Here is a 22,428-nt window from a genome sequence, read left to right on the forward strand (position 1 = left end):
GGGTTGAGAAAGCTGCAGGAGGTGGATTTTGAAGCCTGAGGAGCCGAGTGCAGGGCACTGCCCGTGTGGTGAAGGCGAAGTGCTTGCTGGTGTATGGCCCAGTTTGCCTCCTGCTAAATGAATCCAAACAGAGAGCCCACTTGCTTGGCCTCCGTGGGCCAATGGGTGAGACGGGGGCGGCCTATGCCAGCCAAGGTAGGTTCAGATGGCATCTGGGATGGGAACATTCAGAACCTTGATATTTTAGACATTCGGATCCCATTGTGCTGGGCGCCAGCTAAGACATGGACTAGAATAACCCCACGCTGCCTCCTCTCCTCCCTCGGCCACAGACACGACCCTGCTGACAGCTGGCGCAGGGCCCCAGACCCTCGCTGTGCATGAGGCTGCATTGAACTGATCTAGTGTCTAGGGACTGGCTGAAATCTGGGCTTTGGCGGCAAATTATCCCAGACAAGGCTGGGGCTTTCCCACTGCACGTCCTGACACTGCTGGCGTGACACTAGAGCGCCGGGGTCGGCGTAGCTCAGCTCGAGCTCTCTGCCATCCTGTATACGTTGGGCTTGGCTCCGTCCCATACGCAGGATTTCAGCCTGTTCTGGACACCCTGTGGCTGCGGACCGAGGGGGCACAGCGAGAGCTGGGCTGGGAATTCCTACCATGACACTTACGCCCCTTTTTCTGTTCCCTAATTGACACTGAGATTGAAGGGGTCTGTGTGCGCCCCCTGCTGGAGAGAGGGAGGTTGCAGGATTTTGAACAGCAATATGTGAAATCGTTGTTTGGCATCAAACAGCCTGTGAAGGTGCTGGCTGGGGGAGGGGTGCATCTTTCACTGAGCACGGCCAGGGTCCGAGGGGGTCTAAGCACTGAGATAGCTTTTGAATTCTCCTCTCTCTGTCTCCAGAGAGTACCTGGCTATCTAGCTACCTACCCCTCTAGCTATCGATCCATATCTGGTCAGACCTCACCAGCCTTTGACAGCGAGGCTTTGGAAGCACACAGAGTGCAGGACCCAAGGGGCATTTGTATCCAATCCATAGTCAAAGCCTCACAGGACCTGGAACTAGGGGAAATCGGGGTATTTTATTTTTGCAATACCCATGTGCCTCTTTTTATTTTTCTCATGTAAAAATATGCATAAATTGTCACTTTCACTGCTAGCCAGAGGCAGTGTGGTGCAGTGGGTAGGGCCCTGGTGTGGGACTCAGGAACCCTGAGTTATGCATCTGGTTCTGCAGGTAACCTTGAGTCAGTCTCTTCTGTTTCTCCTCCCACCTGCTGTCTATTTAGCTTGTCAGATCTTGGGAGCAGGGAGGTTTCTGATTCTGTGTTTGTACAGCCCTCAGCACTGAGGGACCCACATCTTGGTTGAGGCTGTGACACTGTCTCAGGGCACCCAGAACTATGGGTCACCTCTTTACCCCTCTGCCTTAGCAAAGAGACTTGCTAGGGAGTTGAAGTGTGTACCAGTTCCCTGACACTCACAGTCAGTTGCCACCCGGCCAATCTCCTCCAAAGGTCTGCCAGGCTTTACTTTGCCTTGCAGGTAGCACTTGGTGCTTGCCAGCTCCTGAGCCCCCTGGATGAGGGTGTTCCCTGGATGTGCCCAGAAATGCCCAAGTCCGCTATCTCCAGAGACATGGTGCACCAGTCTGTTTGGTTCAGTGACTCATATTACAGACTGTATTGAGAACTACACAAGGAGAAGTTTGTTAACAAAGATAGAGATTTAAGTGTTACTGAGTAAGGAGAGAGGAAACAGCTGAGAGACTAAACATAACTTTATCAGGCTAAACTCTTTGTCTAAGATAAGCTTCTCACTTAAAGCAACCTCTCTGTGTCACCATCCCCCAGGGCCAGGATCCAGCTTTTATGGGTGTGAAAAACGCTGGCCTTTTTGCTTCTTCAGTGCCGGATACCAAAAATGCCTGTTTGCCTCCTTCTTCTAGTCTAGTAAACCTTCGAAATGTAGCCTGCTGTTTGCTCTCTGGAGCGCTGGTTGCTATGTTGCTCGTCTCATCCTCTTGTTAGTTTGCTTTTCCTGTTGTCTTCAGATGCAAATAAACTCCCAGTGCGTTTGCCTTACCCTAGGCTTACTTTGCATCAGAGCTCTAGGCTGCCCAGTCAACCAACGTTCCTTTGTCTGGGGAAACAGATTTGTAATACATACGGACGACGTCTTGCATGACACCTGTTCATACACCTCACAATGCTTATGACGACCAGTAGAATCTAAGGTCTTTTATTTGAGACCTTACACAACATTCTGTGTAGATAAATCCCATGGCAGCCATGTGTTAGGTGTAGTGAGTTTGTCAGGCCTGAGAGGTGTTGCTGTTACATGACGGTGGGCCGTTTGCCAACTGCCAACTAGGGTCACAGAGGCCTAGTTGCTAAGAACGGAAGCTCACTCTGCCACGGACCTGTCTCATCGCTGCACAATACACGGAACCTTTTCAGGCAGTACGGGGCTTATTGGGAGGCTGGGTTTGGTTCTCCAAAACTGACACTCCCGCCCAGACTGGTTCCGCTTCCACTTCCACTTTACCTGCCCTGCCAGAGCTCAGGTAAATGGGTATGGAGAGGCCCTTCACTAGGGGAGGAGATACAGGAATGACTATGGGTTTATGGACAGCCAGGTTCATGCATCAATTTCCACCAGCTGAGGATCTGGCCCTGGAGTGTGTCGGGTGTAAACGGGCACGTTTTCATTCAATAAAATCCAGATCCGAACTGTTTGTAGCCATAACACAGATCAAGGTATTTTTTCCCAGAGCTGACATGTTAACCCTGGTGTCCTGGCTAAAATCCAACCCAAGTACGTTACATTCAGCCTTCAGTCCCCGCTGCAGCTTCGCACGGATCCAGGATTCTTCTTCCCCTCCTGACCTCAACTATTTGTGCAGCACTGCTGTGGACTGTGGTGCCGTCTACCCCAGAGGTGGCTGTATTTCAGCTGTGGCTGATCTATCTAGATGCCACAGGGGGAGGGATAGCTCAGTGGTTTGAGCATTGGCCTGCTAAACCCAGGGTTGTGAGCTCAATCTTTGAGGGGGCCACTTGGGGATCTGGGGCAAAAATCAGTACTTGGTCCTGCTAGTGAAGGCAGGGGGCTGGACTCGATGATCTTTCAAGGTCCCATCCAGTTCTAAGAGATGGGAGATCTCCATTAGTTATTATTATGCCTGCAAGGTAGTGAGCACGTACTGCAATGGATGGGAATGCGCATGGCTGCCTTACAGGATTGGGACCGCTCTTTGCAAATGACTTCAGACTCAAAGGCCCCAATATGTTATTTTTATTATTCAGTTTTATTAAAAATAAGCTTGCTGCTGTTGAAAGGGAAGGGCTAGTCATCCCCTCCTAGCCCCATTCGAACTCCTCTCACCAGCTACATGGTTAAAAAGCTCCTGTCTTTGGGAGGCAAAAAAAAATCAAGATTATATTCGCTCTATTTTTCAACTCTAAGATTACCTCCTTGAGGACATTCCCTTATTACGTATATTCCACAGGTACCATAGGCTTAAATAGTGCCGAGCAGACAAATAGCCATGGAAGGTTGAAGGCTGCTAAGATCACTAATACCTGCCTATTTCAGTGAGGTCTAATCTGCCTGAATCTCCTGTCCCCAGAGCACTAAGCTAGCTGAACCCTTGCAAAATGCACGGCAGTATTGTCTAGTAATGGCCCCAAACGTTGCTGTGGGGCTTGGGGCCATGGCTGGAGAATATTGGGTTATAGGTTTATAAAGGAAATCAAGCCCTTTGATTGCAGCCCCTGCACTGGGCTGCGTGTGGCTGTGCATTGTCCTGCCTGAATGTTAACCCATGTGCTCTGTAAGAGCCGGAGTTTCAAAGGAGACTGTTTGGGCCAAGGACTCTGCCTCCGTTTGTGTTTGCAAAGCACCTACGGCATCGCGGGTGCTCCTGGAACCACAGTGGTGAGCTTTTCTTGGCAAACATGTGCAGTGTCCAAGCGTCACAGGGTGAAGTGACTTAACCAGGGCCCACGGGCAGACAGTGGCAGAGCTGGGGTGAGACTCGTATCCGAGTCCTGAACCCCACGTCCCAACACTAGCCCTAGGCTGCTCTCCCTCCCTTTGGGTAATGTACTCTTGGCATGTTTAATCTCAGTAACTAACTGAGAGCCTTTTTTTCTGCAGGGACATTTTCTTGCCCTCTTCCGGTAGCCGCCAGCTTGGCTCCTGGTGTTCCTCCGTACTTTTGGTAGCCATCAGAGATATTTGGTAGCCCAAGAACTTAGGAATGTGATCTAGCAACTAAAGACAGAATGGGAGTCGGAGAGTTTTGGTTCTCTTCCTAACCATGTCAGAGGGTTGCTGAGTGGCTTTAGTCAAGTCACATCCCTGCTCTGTGCCTCAGTTTCCCCTACTGTAAAATGAGGCTCATGATCCTTCTCTACTGGAAGGGGCCTTGTCAGCACCTAGGACAGACTATTATGAGAATACATAGCCCAGGTACCACAGATCACAGTAATGGGATGGGGAGACACTTGGTTCAGGTAAGTCACAGAGGTCCTTCTCGGGATATCTGCTGCACTCAATTCCCATTAGCTTCAGTGGGTGCTGAGCACCTTGCAGGATCTCACGCAGACCAGCCACAACTAAAAGGCAGCCACCTCTGGGGTGGAACACACCAGCTGTTTAGCAGCACACAGCAGTTCAGGTAAGTTACAGAGACCCCTCTCAGGATATCTGCTGCCCCCACAGGAATAACACCCACTCAGCTCCAAGCACACAGCACACTTGCCATGCCAGGCCTGTCCCAAGCTGCTGTCTGCCACACTGGGCCGGGCTGGGCTGCCCTTTGTGCCTTCCCTCTCTAGAGTGATTCGGGCAGCACCTCTGCAACTGCTGCCATCCCAGGCAGCCCTGGGTAGTCGTGGGGGAGGTGCTGGGAGCCCAGCACCTGCTGCTGGGAGCCTGCCTGAGCAGAGGCCCCCGGGGCACCCCAGGTGTGCATCACCCTGGTCCTTTTGGGGAAGAAGGAAAGATGCCAAGCCCAGATTCATATAGCAGGGCTGAGGGTGGGCCTAGCAGGGGTGAGCACAGCATCGTGGGGCAGCTGGCCCAGAGCTTGCTGGAGCTGGTGGTAAGGAATGGTAAGCCAATACTTCTCTGAAAGGCCACGACCTCCTCCCCTCCCTCCTGGTACTGAGGAAAATGGAGCTGCCTGGGACTAAGGGCTGGGGAGAAGGTGCCTTGCGAGCCCGGCCAGCTCCAGACAGCTCCTGGGACATGGCCTTGGGGGTTACCTGGTTGCTCCCAGGGCAAAATAGCCCAGGCATGGGTGAGGGGGGTCCCCAGCCTTGGAGACCATCCCCCAGTCCCTGCCTTGTCAGTGAACTCTCCCAAAGGGCCAGACTGACACACTCATGGCTGATTTGGGGGGACAGGAAGGAAAGAACTATTGAAACAGCGACTGAGCAGAGATCTGGCCTTATATTAAAATGTAACAAATGCCCGTGTGTGTGACCCAGGGGGCCGAGGAACCAGTTCGCCCACCTACCCCACTTGCGTGAATGCTACAGACCCTGCACATCGAGTGCAGCCCATCTCTCACCCAGCACTGCGCCATGCTCCCTGCCAGCCGTGCCGGGGGCAGTGCACTAGTGGGTTTAAGTGTGTGTCAGGCTCAGGCACGGGGAATATGCACCACCAGATTCAAAAACCTACAAATCGGAGGCGGCTTTTTTGCAGTCACACCATGGTCCTGTTTTTGTGGAGGAGCTGCAGCATTTTCCAGTGGAGGAAAAAAATGGACCAGCTTGAGTGAAACTGGGTCAATTCCTCCCCGTCTCTTCCAAGGAAAGGGCCCTGCTTCTGAGGCAGAAAATAGCAACACGTGACGTTGGAAATCTGAGACTCTGAAATTTCGTTTTGGCGAAGGTCAGTATTTGCACTGAAACGGCTGCTGCAAAACGCTGGCCTTTGAGGCCAGTGCGCCAAACATGATGAAACTGGCGCTAGAGCATTGTAACATCCTTCATCGTAAACGTCAGCTTTGCACACGCTGGGTGGGGGTGGTCTTGCAGTCCTTGCACAGTCAGGGCTCCCCATTGAGGCATGCGTGGGTTTTGCTTGCGGCATGCCAGCTGCTCATCGACACTGGCCTAGGGACTGGCAGGTCGCACCCCGCCAGGCCTCCCCACAGCATTTCCAGATAGCGCAATCGAGGGAGGTCAGCACCAGCACCAGAGTAACGCGTTCAGAGATGAATCAGTTTTCCCATCTGTAAAGTAGAGCTAATGATACCGACCTCCTGTGTGGAGCCCTCTGACAGCTAGGGGCTGTCTATGAATTACATCATGCCTGGGGGCGGGGCTTAACGCTGCACGTTTGTTTCAGTGTTACAAGAGGTGGAACTTGAAAATCACCCTCAAAATGTTACATAATTGATGGACAGCCCCCTAGGGATAAAATCTGGGGATTAGTATTATTGTTACTGACTCAATAATAATGACTAATGTAACTAATATATTGCAATTATTATTAATCAATGTCATTATTAATGATTAGCCTTTCCCTGGCCTGTTTTGTCTGAAGAGCTCAAAGCTCACCACTACCACGCGGCAGTGAATGAAGCCTTGCAGCCCGCCCGCCCGGAGGAAAGCACATCTGCGATTCCCACGTGTGTGGCGCTCCAGTGGGACTGGCTGGCGGCAGGGCAGGGGAGGGGGCAATACTCCATTAACGGCCAGCAGCACCGGCACCGACGCACACTAGTGCCAGTGCCCTGTGCGGAGAGGTTGGGCCGCCCTGCCTCTCCTCCAGGCATATTGGGACCTGCTAGGCTGAGCGAAGGCCGTAATGTGCAGCTGCTTCTGGGGAAGCCATTCAGAGCTGATGTGGGTGCTCAGCCCTGTTGAGGGGAAGGGGGGAGGGGCTGGCATGGCCGGGAGGGCGCTCTCCCTCTGTATAACCATGGCACCGATTCTGTGCCATGATCCCTAATCGCGGTCCGGGCTGTCTGCCCATTGCCCGGCCAAGGAGCTCAGGGGGACTCTCTGGGCAGGGTGACACCAGCTTGTGATCAGTCAATGGCGGTGAGCCAGGCGGCCGGGGATGGGGATTGTGATATTAACCCAGATTAGAACAGGGGCTTTGGAAAGTTTGGGCATGGCTGCCCTACCGCCATCTCCCATCCCCCCTCTATCCCAGCCAGCTCCTTGTTCACGGCCAGGCCTGAGGGGCTTCCTAGTGCTCTCCAGCATCACATGGTGCAGAGGCCCCAGGGTTTGCTCTGCAGTAGGCTGGTGCATGAGGTGTGGCCATTCACGCTAAGGGGAGGACACGTGGAGCGCTCCGCTCAGAGGCCGCCTGGGTGTCAGCGGCTTCCCTCCATCCCTGAGACTGCGAGAGTCGGGTCAGCTCCTCAGATGGGTCTTGTGGCTCTGCTCGCAGGCTGCTGAGCACAGAGGGGAGTTCGGGGAGGGGAGGGGAAGGAGATACGCTCCCCACACCTGCCTCTGCCCCCCTGGCTGGGGAAACGCTGCCGGGCTGCTGGGCATCCACAACATGGGGCTCTGGGCTCACTGCCACCCCTGAGGCCCTGCACCGAAAGGGGGAGCGGGCCCTCTGGCTCACTGGCCTCTCTCGCCTCACCCTGGAGCATGGGGAGATGCGCAGGGGCTCAGCCCCCCGGAAGCACAGAACACAGGGAGGGGAAGTATCCAGTTCAGCAATGCCCAGCACTGTCCCTCTGTGGTCAGGGACCCCCTCAGCACCCGGTGTTCTCATCACAAATAGCTACCTCCTCCCCTCGCCCCTCCCTTATCTCCCCCAGCCCCCCGCAAGCCTGGGAGGGGCCCGCATAGCCAGGGACAAGTTTGCAGGCTCCCACTCTAGGCACAGTTGTGAGCGTGTGTGTGATTCGGGTCAGAACCGTCCTCCAGGTCTCCCTGGCTAATCGCCCCGCTCCCCCCTCCCATGTCGCCACCTGGCCCGCCTCCCCAGGAGTCTTTTGGGTCACTCCTGCCTGGCTCCCCCGCCTGCTCCAGTCCTCTTAATGAACTAAAAAAGTGATAAATCCCTCTCAGAGCTGACCACGTGAGTGCCCCCACACCTCCTGGCCTTCCCCTAGCCCTGGCAGCCCCCCGCCTCCCACCCGTCCCCTCCCCGGTAAGCTGACGCAGCGTCTCTAAGCGTTAGCAGCTTTAGCTTCTAATAGGATTAGCGAGGTTTAAAACTGTCATTTGAGTGAACTAAACCTCTTGATACCCTGCATTGCACCTTCTTAACCAATTTGCCTTCAATTAGGGTAATTGGGAAACTAGCAAAGAAGTATAGCATTAATATTTTAAAGTGATGAAGTGATTATGAGCCTCAGACTAGGAAGCAAATCAATTTGCTATCTGCGCCTAAAAGGCAATTATAATCATTTGTCAGCTACATCCCCTCCCTCCCGGCCACACTCACCAGCACCTTCAGGAGTTAGCTGGTAAGGCTCTGAGCGCGCAGCCATTGTCAGGAAAAGGCAAATCCCTAACACGGAGCGGCAGGGGGCAGCTGGACGGGCCTCCCAGATTCGCAGCTGCCATCGTGCCGTGGCACCTAAAATTAGCTCGGCGCTGACTGCCAAGCACGGTTAACTCGGGTGACCCCCTGCTGGGTCTGAGGCAAGCTTGGTCTCCCTAAACGTGCAGCGGATACGAGCGGAGGAGATGATGGGCTTCAGAGCTGGGTTTATCACAGTCAGGCACTCGGCTGCGCAAGCTGCATTCTCATACCTGTGCACGCTGGTGCACAATGCTCGCATACATGCCAATACACACACTCACACGTACGCAGCATGCCCTCTGATGTGCACACTCACACACATGCTCCTGCTCACGGAATTCACACTCCGGCACGCCCACACTTGTGCCAGCGCTCACACTTGGCTCTAGTGAGGCACTTAAACACCTTTGAGGGGCTGGGCCTAAGTGACTTGCCCAAGTAAATGAATGGCAGAGCTGGGGATTGAGACCAGGTTTCCTGACGCATAGGCCCCTGCTCAAAGCACTAGACCACATTCCGTACAACTTCCCAGCATCCCCCACCAGCCCACCTATTAGAGCAGGTCCGAATATTGGGGTGGGCGTGGCCAGGGCTGTTTCCACAGAAAATTTTGACTTTTCAGGTTTTGATCGAAAAGCTTTTGGGGTTTGGATGAAAGTTTGGGGGTTTCAATCAAAAGTGGCTTTTTCTGTAGACGTTTGCCAGGACAAGTTTTGTTTAGTTTTCTGCAAAAAATTTTCTTTGGTTGAAAACCCCATTTTTAATTGAAAATGGCTTAATTGGAAAATTGTCAAGGCACCTCACCTGGACAAATGGACAGTCACCCATCAGAATGATTTCATGGCTATTGTGGAAGGCAATGCTTTAAGTAACATACTTAATTTTCCTGCAGAGACCTGACCTTATAGTCCTCATGCACACAGAACCATTCAGCCTGCCTCGTAATGCAAGAACAAAGGGACGTTCAAGGACATCAAAAGGTGGCAAAGTCCAGACTGAAAACAGGACATTCTTTTTTCACACAATGCACAGTAGGCCTGTGGAACTCACTGCCACAAAAGCTCACTGAAGCCAGGAGCTTGGCAGGGTTCAGAAAAGGGATTAGACATTTCTCCGGTGAATGAGCATAACCAGAGTCATAACAGTATATAGCCAAAAAGTAAATAAGAGCTTTGTAAATGCTAGAAACCCGCCTGCTTCAGGGCATAAACTGACCTCTAACTAGGGGGGTCAGGAGGGAACTGTCCCTGGGGACAGGCTACCCCATCGCTGCAGGGCACTTGCATCTTCCTCTGAAGCAGATGGTGCGGGCCACCGTCGAGACATTCCTATGTTCCTAAAGTTCTCCTTGGCAAGTCAAGGGGAGCTTTGCCTGTGATTGAGCAGAGACCATTGTGATTATCTAGCCTGACCTCCTCGATCACCCCGGCCAGACAACATCCCAGAAAGAATTTCTGCTTAAACTAGACCACAACTTTTAGGAGAACAGCCAACCTTGATTTAGAAATTGCCAGTGATGGCGAATCTACCACAGTCCTTGGTAAGTTGTTCCAATGGTTAATTACCCTGATTGTTAAAATACATATGCCTGATTTCCAGTCTGGATTTGTAATGGTTCTGGCTACACACAAAGTTGTACAGCTTTCACTAAGCTGGTGTAGCTAAAGTGTTACAAATCCCTAATGGAGAACAGTGATACTGGTATAAATATGCTTACACCACGGTTCACATCTGGGAAGAGGAATAAAATATACAAGGATACGGCACCTTTATACCAATACAACTGCCTCCACGCCAAGGGTTGTACCAGTATAACTATATCAGTAAACAGTCATACCTCTAACCGAAACAGTTATACCACTGGGTGTAGGACAGGCCGAAGTAATGACGGCTGAATCAGGTTCCTAACCATTTCCAGGTGTGCTTAAGAAGGGGCATCGAAGCCAGTTTCCCATTCCTCTTATAATTCAGGTCCAAATCACCGCAGGGTTTGGGATGGTTTGGATTGGGATAGTCTTTGTGTTCATCTCTCTCTCTCTCGCTAAATTACTAAATAGCACCATCTAGTTCCTAGTAACCATTGTCATGATGCTGAAAAGCTACTCATAGACTCTGTTCTCATTGACACCGGTGTCAGTCCGGACGTAACTGACGTAACTGAGATCAGGATTGCATATGAAATATAACTGGAGTGTACTGAAAAAGCCTGACAGTGAACTCCAGGATGTAAAGGCCAAGAAATATAGCTTGTGTTGTAAAAATAATAATGTTTTGTACTTCTTTAGTGTCCCTCAGCTACACAGGTCAGTAGCGATGCCGCCTAACCAACCTCTGAGACAGGTACATTCTCTGACTTTCCATTCCCAGCCTGGTACACGGAGACATGCAAAGGCGAAGTGACTTGCCCAAGGTCACACAATAAGAGCCAGAGTCCTGACATCCATTCCCCAGCAACGCGATCCCACGTGGCCGTCAAATACAACTGATCGGCAGAGTTCCTCTTGGAATCACTATTTCAATGGTGCTGGGGGGGGGTTGCTGTAATCAAGTCACACATAATTAAGTGTTCAGGCACCCTGAGCTTTGGAAAGACGTCTTTTATATTATTGCCACTGAAGTACATAACTAAATGCTAGCTGGAGAGATGTGCTAAGGAAAGCTACAGTTAAAGCCATGCTCAGATTTCCATTATACTCATCTGCTTTCACATGCCCCAGCATTCGGCTGAAGAATCTCCATTAGGGCTGAAATTTCCCATGGTTGCGACCACGCCCCTCCCCCACAGTCTCCTCCATTGCCTTTGGCCTTATGGAAACAAGCACCCCACAGATGAAATCCAAAAAAATCTTATGGGAACATTATGAATTGTAATGCACAAAAGTCAGGAAAAAGTTACAGTAATAACAACATATTACACTCATATTGATTACATTATTATCACTAATATAAACTCAACCCAACTGCATAGAATATTATTCAAGCGACCATGGAAAGTCCAACACAGAGCTGCAGATATTACCTATGTGCTTGTGTGCGTGATGGGCCCCTACTGTAACACTGGTCTACAATTTTTGAGAAGGCTTTTGTATGCCTTGAGGAGGTTTTCCACCAACAACCTGTAGTTGTCTGCCTTGTTGTTTCTATCTTAGCTTCACTTAACCTTGGAAATTTTCCACGGAGGTACTTGAAAGCTGCTTGTGTTTTGTCAATGGCCTTGACAAAGTTCTTCATCAGACCCAGCTTGATGTGTAAGGGTGGTAACAAAATCTTCCTTGATTCAACAAGTGGTGGATGCTGAACACTTTTCCTCCCAGGCTCCAATGACTGTCGGAGTGGCCAATCTTTCTTGATGTAGTGGGAATCTCTTGCACGACTATCCCATTCGCAGAGAAAACAGCAGTACTTTGTGTATCCAGTCTGCAGACCAAGCAAGAGAGCAACAACCTTCAAATCGCCACAAAGCTGCCACTGATGTTGGTCATAGTTTATGCACCTCAAAAGTTGTTTCATGTTGTCATAGGTTTCCTTCATATGGACTGCATGACCAACTGGAATTGATGGCAAAACATTGCCATTATGCAGTAAAACAGCTTTAAGACTCGTCTTCGATGAATCAATGAACAGTCTCCACTCATCTGGATTGTGAACGATGTTGAGGGCTGCCATCACACCATCGATGTTGTTGCAGGCTACAAGATCACCTTCCATGAAGAAGAATGGGACAAGATCCTTTTGACGGTCACGGAACATGGAAACCCTAACGTCACCTGCCAGGAGATTCCACTGCTGTAGTCTGGAGCCCAACAGCTCTGCCTTACTCTTGGGTAGTTCTAAATCCCTGACAAGGTCATTCAGTTCACCTTGTGTTATGAGGTGTGGTTCAGAGGAGGAGGATGGGAGAAAATGTGGGTCCTGTGACATTGATGTTTCAGGACCAGAAGTTTCATCCTCTTCCTCTTCCTCGTCTGACTCAAGTGAGAATGATTCTGGTGCATCAGGAACCGGCAGTCCTTCTCCGTGGGGTACTGGGCATATAGCTGATGGAATGTTTGGATAATGCACAGTCCACTTTTTCTTCTTTGACATACCTTTCCCAACTGGAGGCACCATGCAGAAGTAACAATTGCTGGTATGATCTGTTGGCTCTCTCCAAATCATTGGCACTGCAAAAGGCATAGATTTCCTTTTCCTGTTCAACCACTGGCGAAGATTTGTTGCACAAGTGTTGCAGCATATGTGTGGGGCCCATCTCTTGTCCTGATCTCCAATTTTGCAGCCAAAATAAAGGTGATAGGCTTTCTTAACCATAGTGGTTATATTGCGCTTTTGTGATGCAAAAGTCACTTCATCACAAACATAGCAGAAGTTATCTGCACTGTTCACACAAGTACAAGGCATCTCTGCTCACTTTGGCTAAACAGAAATGTGTCCCTTTGCAAAATCAAACACTGACAAATAAGAGAGCACGACACTGTATGATTTCTAGAGCTGATATAGGGCAATTTGTTCAGCAGAGTGATGTAAGCTTTGTTATGATTGCATCATCCATGACTTCTAGGAATAACATGATGCAATTCATATCATGTATGATGCAATACCAGCTTCAGATTGCATCATTCATTGTTTTGCCTTAAAAGCAAGTACTGTCCAAACCCAGTCATAGATTTATTCATAGATCCAGTCAAAGATGTATTTTAGTCATTTCTGGTTTAAATTGAGATCCCTTCCCTTTATAACTCACTTATCCTCCGCCATTCCCAAGTCAAGAGTCGTATATACTGACCCAATAACATATCTTAAAAACTAGAGCCAATCAACAATTTGAAGCATAATTTTCGTTCTCAGTGACCCAGAATTAGTAAAGTTTGACTACATTTATTTCAGAAGCATTTTGGCTGTAGAGCACTATAATACAACTAATAAATTACACACACAAAAAGTACATGAAAAGAACATCATTAAGGGTGCAAAGTCAAGCACTCATAAGTCAGGAAATGCCTGAATTCAGGCTACTCAAGTGATGTTAATTCGACACCCTTATAATTATGCCTCCTGTCACAACATCCATGTCCTCTGCCTTCAGGAAACCCAAATTAATTCCCATGTTGTCCATGGTTCATAATCTCGGGTTTTGACATCATCAATTACAGTTTGCATGAAAAATATGGCCGAGCCACTTATGTATGTAAGATGCACTTTAGCTGCTACGGAGAGTCTACCATCCACATCTGACAACTCTGACCTCGTAAGGATCAATCAGCTTAAAGTGGCTAATGTCTACAAGCCGCCTCATCTCTTATGGCCTGCTCCTGCTCTACCATCACTTCAGCATTTTGCCACCCATGCCAGAGACTTCAATAGCCACACCCCACCTGGGGCTACAGGGAATCTGATCAAAGTGGGATAAACTTTGCAACTGGGCCTCCCTGGGTTAACTACACCTTCTTCCTGATCCGAATCAACCTGCAGCTTTTCACTCTGCCCGCTGAAACCAAGGCTACTCCCCTGACCTCAGTTGGGTCACTTCTGTTGCAGATTTCCCCCTACAAGCCACCTGCAGGGGCCTTGGAAATTTTCCTCATACCCATACTCATCCAAATAGGGGTTACAGTATCCATAGTGACCACTCGTTCAAGGCTACATTGAAACTACAGAAATGCAGACTGGGACAATTACGGTAAGCTCATAGACCAATGTACAGTCTATATCCAGCGTAACGTCTTAATAGGTCAAGCATATTCCAGGTTTAGCCAAGGCTGTGGGCAAGTCCATCCTATGTGGTTGCCAAAAAAATCTATATGCCATATCTGGATGAAGAATGTGCAGGCCTTAAACAGTACAAAAATCCATTGATCCAGAAATAACCAACCATCTCCTAGAGAGCCTGAAAAGCATGATAGGAAAAAGCAATCTTAGAAATGGATGTACAAAACCCACCACATACACAGTAACAGAAGGTCTCTCCAAACAGCGTTTCCACACACCTGACCAACACTGCTAAAGCAGACAAAGATAAAATTATCCATCAAAAAAGAGTGGCATCAAAAATACAAGCAATCTCCACAGCTCACCCAAGATGAAAACTTCCAATCATTAGCCTAGAGAAGAATTAGAAAATACACTGAACTCAGTGAAAACAGGGAAAGCCTGTGGCTTTGACAACGTATCACCAAAAGTACTACAACATCATAGGAAGAAAAGCCAACACTGGTTGTCCGTCTTCATGACTCGCATCTCACTGGAGAACACGCTATCCAAGATATGGTGGAAAGCTCAGGTGATAGCTTTATCAGAACCAGGTAAAGACCACCCTTTAGAAGCCAGCTGTCACTCACTGTCACTCCCGAGTTGAAGCTACAAACTCCTGGAGCAGATGATCCTATGACACCCATGACAAAACAACTTTTGAGTGATAATCAGGCAGGTTTCCCACCAAACTGAAGCACGTGACCAAGTGTTAGACCAAGTGACAGACTCAGAATGGATTTCAAGAGAAGAAGAAAATGGGAGTTTTCTTTTTTGACCTTACAGTAGCCTGACACCATGTGGCTCTTTGGTCTGCAATATAGGAGGTCAAGAGTTCTTCCTAGATGGGTTGTCATGGCAACTGAGCTGATGCTTTGAGGTAGACATTTTCAGGTGGCTCTGGGCCACAAAGCCAGCACCTGGATATTCCAGAAGAACAGATTCCCACCAGTTGCGGCGCCATCACCAACTTCTTTTAATGTTTTCACCAGTGACCCACTGAACACCAACTCCAGGTGGTTTATGTATACTGACGATATCTGCTTGGCCTCACGGGAATGTGACTTCCAAACGATTGAAGAGACCCTCATATGGCTGCCATAGGTGACTATTGCAAGAAATGGAAATCAAGTATCTCAAAGACTGTATCAAAATGCTTCCACTCTCTGTTTAACACCTTTTTGGAATGGTCAGCAGCTGGTCCATGATTCAAAGCCAGTGTTGGTCCTCCTAGATTGCACGCTCACATCCAAATATCATCACACTAAAGTAGCTCAAAAGATCAAGAACCGCAACTGACTCCTGCACAATCTGGTAGGGTCCATCGGGGGAGCCTAAGTGTAAACATTGTGTAGTTTGAGACTCGCTTTCTACTACTCATCTGGTGAATACTGTGCACCTGTCTGGTTAAAGTCTGCCCACACTGGATGACTAGATACATGGCTTACTCATACCATGAGAGTTATCATAAAACTTGCCTGGTTCCCAGTCCTAGTCAATATTCTTCCACCTAACATCTGGTGTCGGAATGCTGTCAACAAATTGATCACCAAGGTACAGCAAATGTCACAATGCCACTGTTCAGGGATATGTGGGCTGTACCTCACCACTGACTGCAGAGCAGAAATCCTACCTGGACAGTGCTGCACACTCGCCATCCAGTTGATAACATCATCAGCTCGTTGTGGTGAACAGAATGGGGGAGAGCCTCTGCCACTACCAGGACTTGGGTTCCCATGATGCCTCTGGAGCCATCTTCACAGGGTCAGGTGTGACGTGCTTCGCTGCGCCAAGACCAGCCATTCCTGGGGCCCCCTGGACAGCCCACTGCGCAGCTATGCTGCTGTGGAGAATGTTGCACCCGCGCTGGACGGAGGCTGCTGTTTTCATGCTGGGCTCACTTAGGTCTTCTCAAACTGAACACTGGGATTCAGAGGCCATTGATTGGCTCAAGACCATTCAGCTGGTTTTGGGGGTGGGGCTTAAACCTTGCCTTGCTTGTCTGGCCCACATGCAATCTAATCTATCTATCTATCCATCCCCATAGAATCTATCTATCTAGTCATGTCTTTAATGGCCTGATCCCATCCTGTGTTTTCCACAGAACCCCACTTTATTCAGTGCAGGCGATGGACAGTGCTCACTGAAGAATGGATATCTGTTCAATATTTCTTTTTTTCCTCGTTATTTAATGTTGGCCCCACACTGTATTTATTGCACACAATGAAACCTTGTTCTGAAGACAAAATTATTAATTTCCTCCTGGGTGCTGATCACTGTTGTTTCTGACTACTTTACAGATGTGAATGAATTTATCTCCACTACACCCCTAGCAGATGAATGGGTATTATCTTAGTTTTATACTTGGGCAACTCAGGCACAGAGACTTTAGTGTCTACTAATTTTGGGTGCCCAACTTGAGACAGCCAGGACCTGGTTTTTCCAAGTACTTAACATTACATAGCTCGTTTTATGTTCAAAGTAGAGCTCCCGTTGACTTCAGTTGCAGCCGTGAGTGCGCAACACTTCTGCAAATCAGATCCCAGGGTCTCACGTCAAACACCCACAAAATGAGCGTTCACAACTGGTGACCATGGGTGAATATTGTCATGTAAGTGACTTGCCCAGCATCACACAGGGAATCCTGGGTTCTATCCCAGGTCTGGAGGGGAGTGTGTGCTGCTCTGGGGATCACCCAGCCCGGTAAAGAATTCTCTCACCTCCTGCCTTGTAACTTCGGGTACCTTCATGCCATGCTGCTATGGCTCATCTCTGGTTGGTCGCCCCCGAAGGCACGAAACCTGCTCCCCGGTTATCAGCTCACTTTGGCCCACACACTCCACAGTTTGCACAACAGGGACCTGGGCTGGGGTGAAAATGAACAAAAGGTTTATCTAGTAGAAAAACCACAGATTCCAAGATGAACTAGTGAGGGGAAACGAACACAGACATGCGACACAAAAAATAAACAGGTGCAGCGTCAGGCCGCTTTACACTTCTACACTAGATAAAAATCCTTGTTCTAATACAAGTTACTTTGCCTTTGCTAACTTTCCCAGTGCATTGGTGCTTGAATAGGAGTGCTGGGGGTGCGGCAGCATCCCCTGGCTTGAAGTGGTTCCATCATATACAGGGTTTACAGTTTCTCAGCCCCCCCACTCTACAAATTAGTCCAGCATCCCTGTCCCAGTGTGCCCTCTGTTGCAGAGGGGATCCAGTGTTCAGGGACAGCAGCCTGCCCAGATGCAGGCCTGGATAAAAGCCCTCAGCCACAAGACTATTACTGGTCTGGGTGAGCCCCAACACATCACAGAGTGTTCTCTAGTAGTTAGAGACCCTTCTGCCCTTGTTCCTCCCCAGCCTGACCCCTTCTGCCCTTTTCCCTTAGCATGAACCTGCTCCTCTCTCTCCCCCCACTTCTGCATTTAAATCAGGTTGTTCTCTCCTCCTCCTGCCTGGGCATCTGCAGGAAGTCACTGAGAGGACAGGAGACCCTGTCTCCCAGCTCTCAGTTCCTGTGCCTAGCAACACAGCAGCCAGGAGGAGTAATTGCAGGGAAAGTCTGGCTCAGCCCCTGAAGCCCTGGGGTGGAGCATGCTCAGTGCAGATGGAATCCACAGAGCATTTAGCTGCCAAACTAATAAATCGTTTCCGAGCGTGTGCAAAGTGCAATTTTCTGAGGCTTATAAGTTGGCCAAATATGGGTGGATTTTCACAGGGGCTGCAAAAGGTACAGCCCTGACCCTAGGGTTACCTCCCTGCCAAATTTAAGTCCCTGCTCCAAAACATGGAGGTGCTAGATCTTCTTCATGAAACAGATGTAAGAATCTAACAATGGCGAAACAAGGCATTTCCCCTATGACCTCCTTCTCAGAAACAGCTGAACTATTTTAGTTGAAACTTACTAAATAAATAATTAAATAAATAATTCAGGCAGCGACAAAAACCCGGCACAGAAGATTTCAGCCCAATCCGTTAAAGTTTGACAAAGTTATAAGCAAGTGAAAATATAATGAAAAGTGTTAGACCCCCTGAGCTCTAAGCATTGCTCTGTCTATAATAATAATAACTAATAATAATGCCAGTACAGTCTGCGGTTGCAGACCTGGCACCGTGGGGCTGCACGATTGTTGGGTCTCAGAGACCCCTTATCAAATCTGCTCAGCCTACCAGTAAAAAAGCACATTTTCAGTGCCACACACAGAGCCTGGAATTCATAAGCCAAGCTGGGTTCGCTACCTTGGGCATCACCAGCAACTAAGGGCCTAATTCTGCAACTCCCCTTAGTGGTGTCACAGTGGTGTAAAAATCACTGAGAGCCAGAATCAGGAGTGGAGATGAGCTCTAGCTCATTCTCGGTAGCCATGTCAATTCCATGGGGCCAGCAGGAGTGTCAGAGAGTGGCCTCCTTGCAGACACATCTTCGTGGCTTCAGGTCAGCCCTGCAAGCAGCCCCTTGCCTCAGTTTCCTCTCTTGGTTCCTCAATAAACTCAGGAAAGAGGCTTTTACAAGTCTAATCACAATCGCCCTCCCGGAGAGAACTTTGGATGAGAGCAAACTTTAGACAGGAGATGAGCTAGTTAGTTAAGCTTAGTCTCTAGAAAGCGTGCTATGAATTTGCTTTATATGTAACCTGTGTTTGCAATACTCTTACTCACTCTTACTCGAATCTCTGCTCTTTGATAATAAACATCATCGTGTTTTCCCTATAAGTATAGCTCAGAGCTGGGGTGTTAAGCAAGGTGCTGGCCCTGAGCTGTATCTTACAGCTGGTGTGTTCTGTTCCCTTGGGAACAGCCGGCCTGCTAATCCTGTGAGTGGTCAATGGATAAGGGGCTGGACTCTGCAGGGAACGCTGGGAGCACTCAGGGCTCGGTGTGTGCCTGTCACTACCTTACAGAGAGAGCGAGGCCTGCGGGGGCCTGGAGGGCGGGTGGGTTCAGGGAGCTGAGTCCGAGCAGGCCCACACAAGACTGCTTCACACTAAGGGCAGGTGGTGGTGAGATGCCTCACAGCCCGGGGGGCATCATAGTGTGGTTCCCTGTTGAAGCTGTTCCACTGGTGATAGATACTCAGAGTGATGGGAGCAAGGGGGCTGGACCGGAGGCTCCCACAGCCCAGGTGAGGGCTCTGGCCACCAGGCTATCGAGTCTCTCTCGCTCTGAGGCAGCTGGGAGTAGCTTCCGAAATAGCTCCCCTAAGAGCCTCTCTCCTCAGGAGCTTCCGACTCAGGCCAGGTTCACACTGCAGCCGGACAGCTACGGCACGGCAGCTTGGCCAGCGTTGCACTCTGGTGTGAACGCTTCCTATGGCAACAAAGAGGGGTCTTCCATCGAGGTAGTAAATCCACCTCTCCGAGAGGCAGCAGCGATGTCTGTGGAAGAATTCCTCTGTCAGCCTAGCCGCATCTACATCGCAGGGCAGGTCAATCTAACTACGGTGCTTGGGGTGTGATGTTTTTCACTGCCCTCAGCGACGGAGCTGGGTCAATCTAATTTCTAAGTGCAGACCAGGCCTCACTTTTCATAACTCTTATTAGACACAAGTGTCCGTTACCTACTTAACTGCTGCCCAGTTTCTCAGGCAATTAACTATCCACGTGTGAAGTTGGGTCGGCTCATTCTTCTTGGCAGGGCCTGTCACAGCCTGCTAAGCTGGGCACCTGACTGCCTCGGGGGCCAGCCCCCGTGACAAGTGCCCTCTTCATGTCAGCAGTCCCGACAATCCATCTACCCACCCCAGACTGGTTAGCTACTGGCTGGTGAGCTTCCGCATGGCGATGGCCGCGTGCTGCAGCTCTGGCATGAGCTCTGCGCCGATCTTTAGGAACGTGGCCTTTGTTCTCCTGAAGTTCTGCAGCCATTATTGGCCACCACAGGACTGCGGCACTATCCTGTCCCTCCAGCCAGTGTTAGCTGGCCAGGCTCAGAAGCAGTGGTCCACTGACAGAAGTTGCTCCAGGAAAATATCCTGCTGAATTAACTGCTCACTGTCAACCTCCTCCTCCTCCTTCCCTGGCCGTATCGTCATGGCATCACCAGGGCTGTCTCCCCACCCACCAAAGCCATCACACAGGCAACAGCCTGCTTGTATTAATGCCCACCAGGATCACGGCCCTCAGTAGGGTTTCCTGACTGCAGTTTGAAAATGGCTCAGCTGAATCATGAGATGCCAGGAGAGGATTCATGGCAGTTTGTTTAGTTTGACCCCAAGTGCCAGAAATGCCAGTATGCTCTGGTAGGCAACCCAGAGTACCCTGCAAGAAAAATCTCAGACTGCATCGGGCCTAGTGGTGGAACATTGCACCATGGGATATCTGCCCACAATGCTGTGCAGTTAGTCCGGAAAAGCACAGAGCTGTCTGGAGGCGCTGATTCACAAGGGATGTGGCCCAGCATAACCAAAGTGGTGTGGACACACTCCTTCACCAGTTACTCTGCTTTAGTTCTAGTGGCAAAACACATACTAGAAAGCCCTCCCCCTGTGGGCAAGGCCATAGGCTATTCCCCAGAAGGACTCTGGAGAGATGCTAGGGGCAGCAGAGTATGAGAACACAGCAAGCTCCTCCTCAGGGCAGGTGGGTGACATGGAGACACCCCCTTCTCCTGCCAGGGAAAAGAAGCTAGAGATGGGTGGAGGTAGCATCTGCCCAGTGAAGGACAGTCCCACAGCTGTCAGTGCGCACCGAATGGCCACACATTAGTGAACTGCACAGGTTCTACCACCTGCTTTGTTAGCGAATCACCAACGAGCATCTCTCCTTTGATTAACTCTGGATCCCCAGCTCACTCGGGAGCAACACGGTGGGAGGGTTCAAATTTCAAGTCAGTTTGGTTGGCCGCATAGATCATACCAGATTCTAGCTGGGTGTTCGCCCCTAGTAAACAAATCAGTCTGAACTATCTGTAATCTTCTTACACCCCTGTGAGGCAGGGCCGTGCTGTTAGCCCCATTTCACAGATGGGGAGCTTGAGGCACAGAGCTCACACAGGGAGCCTGTAGCAGAGTGGGGATTTGAACCCTGGTCATGCAAGGTCCCTAACCGCATCACAGTCCTTCCTCCCTGCCCTGTCTCTGTTCTCTCAGTGGATGACCATGGCTCATAGGGCCAGTTTTCCCAAGCAGATGATTGTGATTATGAAAAGCATCCCCGAAATGTTGTGGAACTGTATTTCTGGAGGGATGCAGGAGTGGTGTTTGTGATTTGGGGCAGATGGGGTGAGGGGTATGTGTGTGCATAAGGGGTAGGAACGGGGCAGATATCTGTGCATTGGGGATGTGTGTGTGATTGGGTGTGCACCCAGGGGGATGGGCATGGATAGGGGTGAGTGTGGACAGTATATGTGCACAGGGGGATGAAATGTGTGTGTGTGTGTGTTTGCATGGGGGATGGGGGTGGGGGTGGTATGTGTGCATGGGATGGGCATGAGGATGATACGTGTGCATTGGGGGATGGGTTTGGGGGTAGTATGTGTGCATGGGGGGATGGGCATGGTGATGCTCATGTGCTTTGGGCGATGAATGTGGGGATGGTACATGTGAATTGGGGGATGGGCGTAGGGCTGGAATGTGTGTATTGGAGGATGGTTTTGGGGATGGTACGCATGCATTGGGGGATGGGCATGGCACTGTTACGTGTGCCCTGGAGGATGGGGGTGGCATGTATGACAGCATGTGAGCATTAGTAAGAGGGTTCCATAAGGCCGCCAGGGACACATGAAAGTTGTAACTTCCCTCCCTCTGTGATGTGCTGGAGTAATAGCGCTCTGGTTGTGTGCGACCCCTCTCGATTTCTCCTCTCAGCCCCAGGGACCAACCACCCATGTGAATAGTGCTTGGAGCAAAGCCAACTGGGCAGAGGCTAAAACACTGGGGGAGGGGGAGGGAGTGACATTTCAGCCACCCAGAGAGTAGCTCTGGGCTCCCAGGACCCCATTCCTCCTAACCAGCACCCCAGGACGCAGGGGACCCGCCCTGGGGAGGGAGGGCTCCAGGAGTGTGGGTGCAGGGAATTGCTGGCCTTCTTGTGCTTTCAGTGGGGGACCTTCACCTCCCCCCAGAGCCAGTCATGTTTTGTGGGGCAGGGATGTGAATGAAATAGCCTGGGTGTTCCCACCATCATAGAGGGCAGCTCTCATGAGTGCTATCCCTGTAACAACAG

General features: G+C 50.1%; 1 long non-coding RNA gene across 1 annotated transcript; it reads right to left on the reverse strand.

The window, feature by feature from the left end:
* Nucleotides 1-3,286: 3,286 nt before the first annotated feature.
* On the reverse strand, nt 3,287-8,591 carry LOC135977440 (uncharacterized). The gene is made up of 2 exons (XR_010594936.1): nt 8,441-8,591; nt 3,287-6,254 (listed from the first exon to the last, which is right to left on the reverse strand). It is a non-coding gene; the product is annotated as an uncharacterized LOC135977440 (long non-coding RNA).
* Nucleotides 8,592-22,428: the final 13,837 nt, after the last annotated feature.

Source organism: Chrysemys picta, chromosome 25 (assembly GCF_011386835.1).
Source record: "Chrysemys picta bellii isolate R12L10 chromosome 25, ASM1138683v2, whole genome shotgun sequence".
NCBI lineage: Eukaryota > Metazoa > Chordata > Testudines > Emydidae > Chrysemys > Chrysemys picta.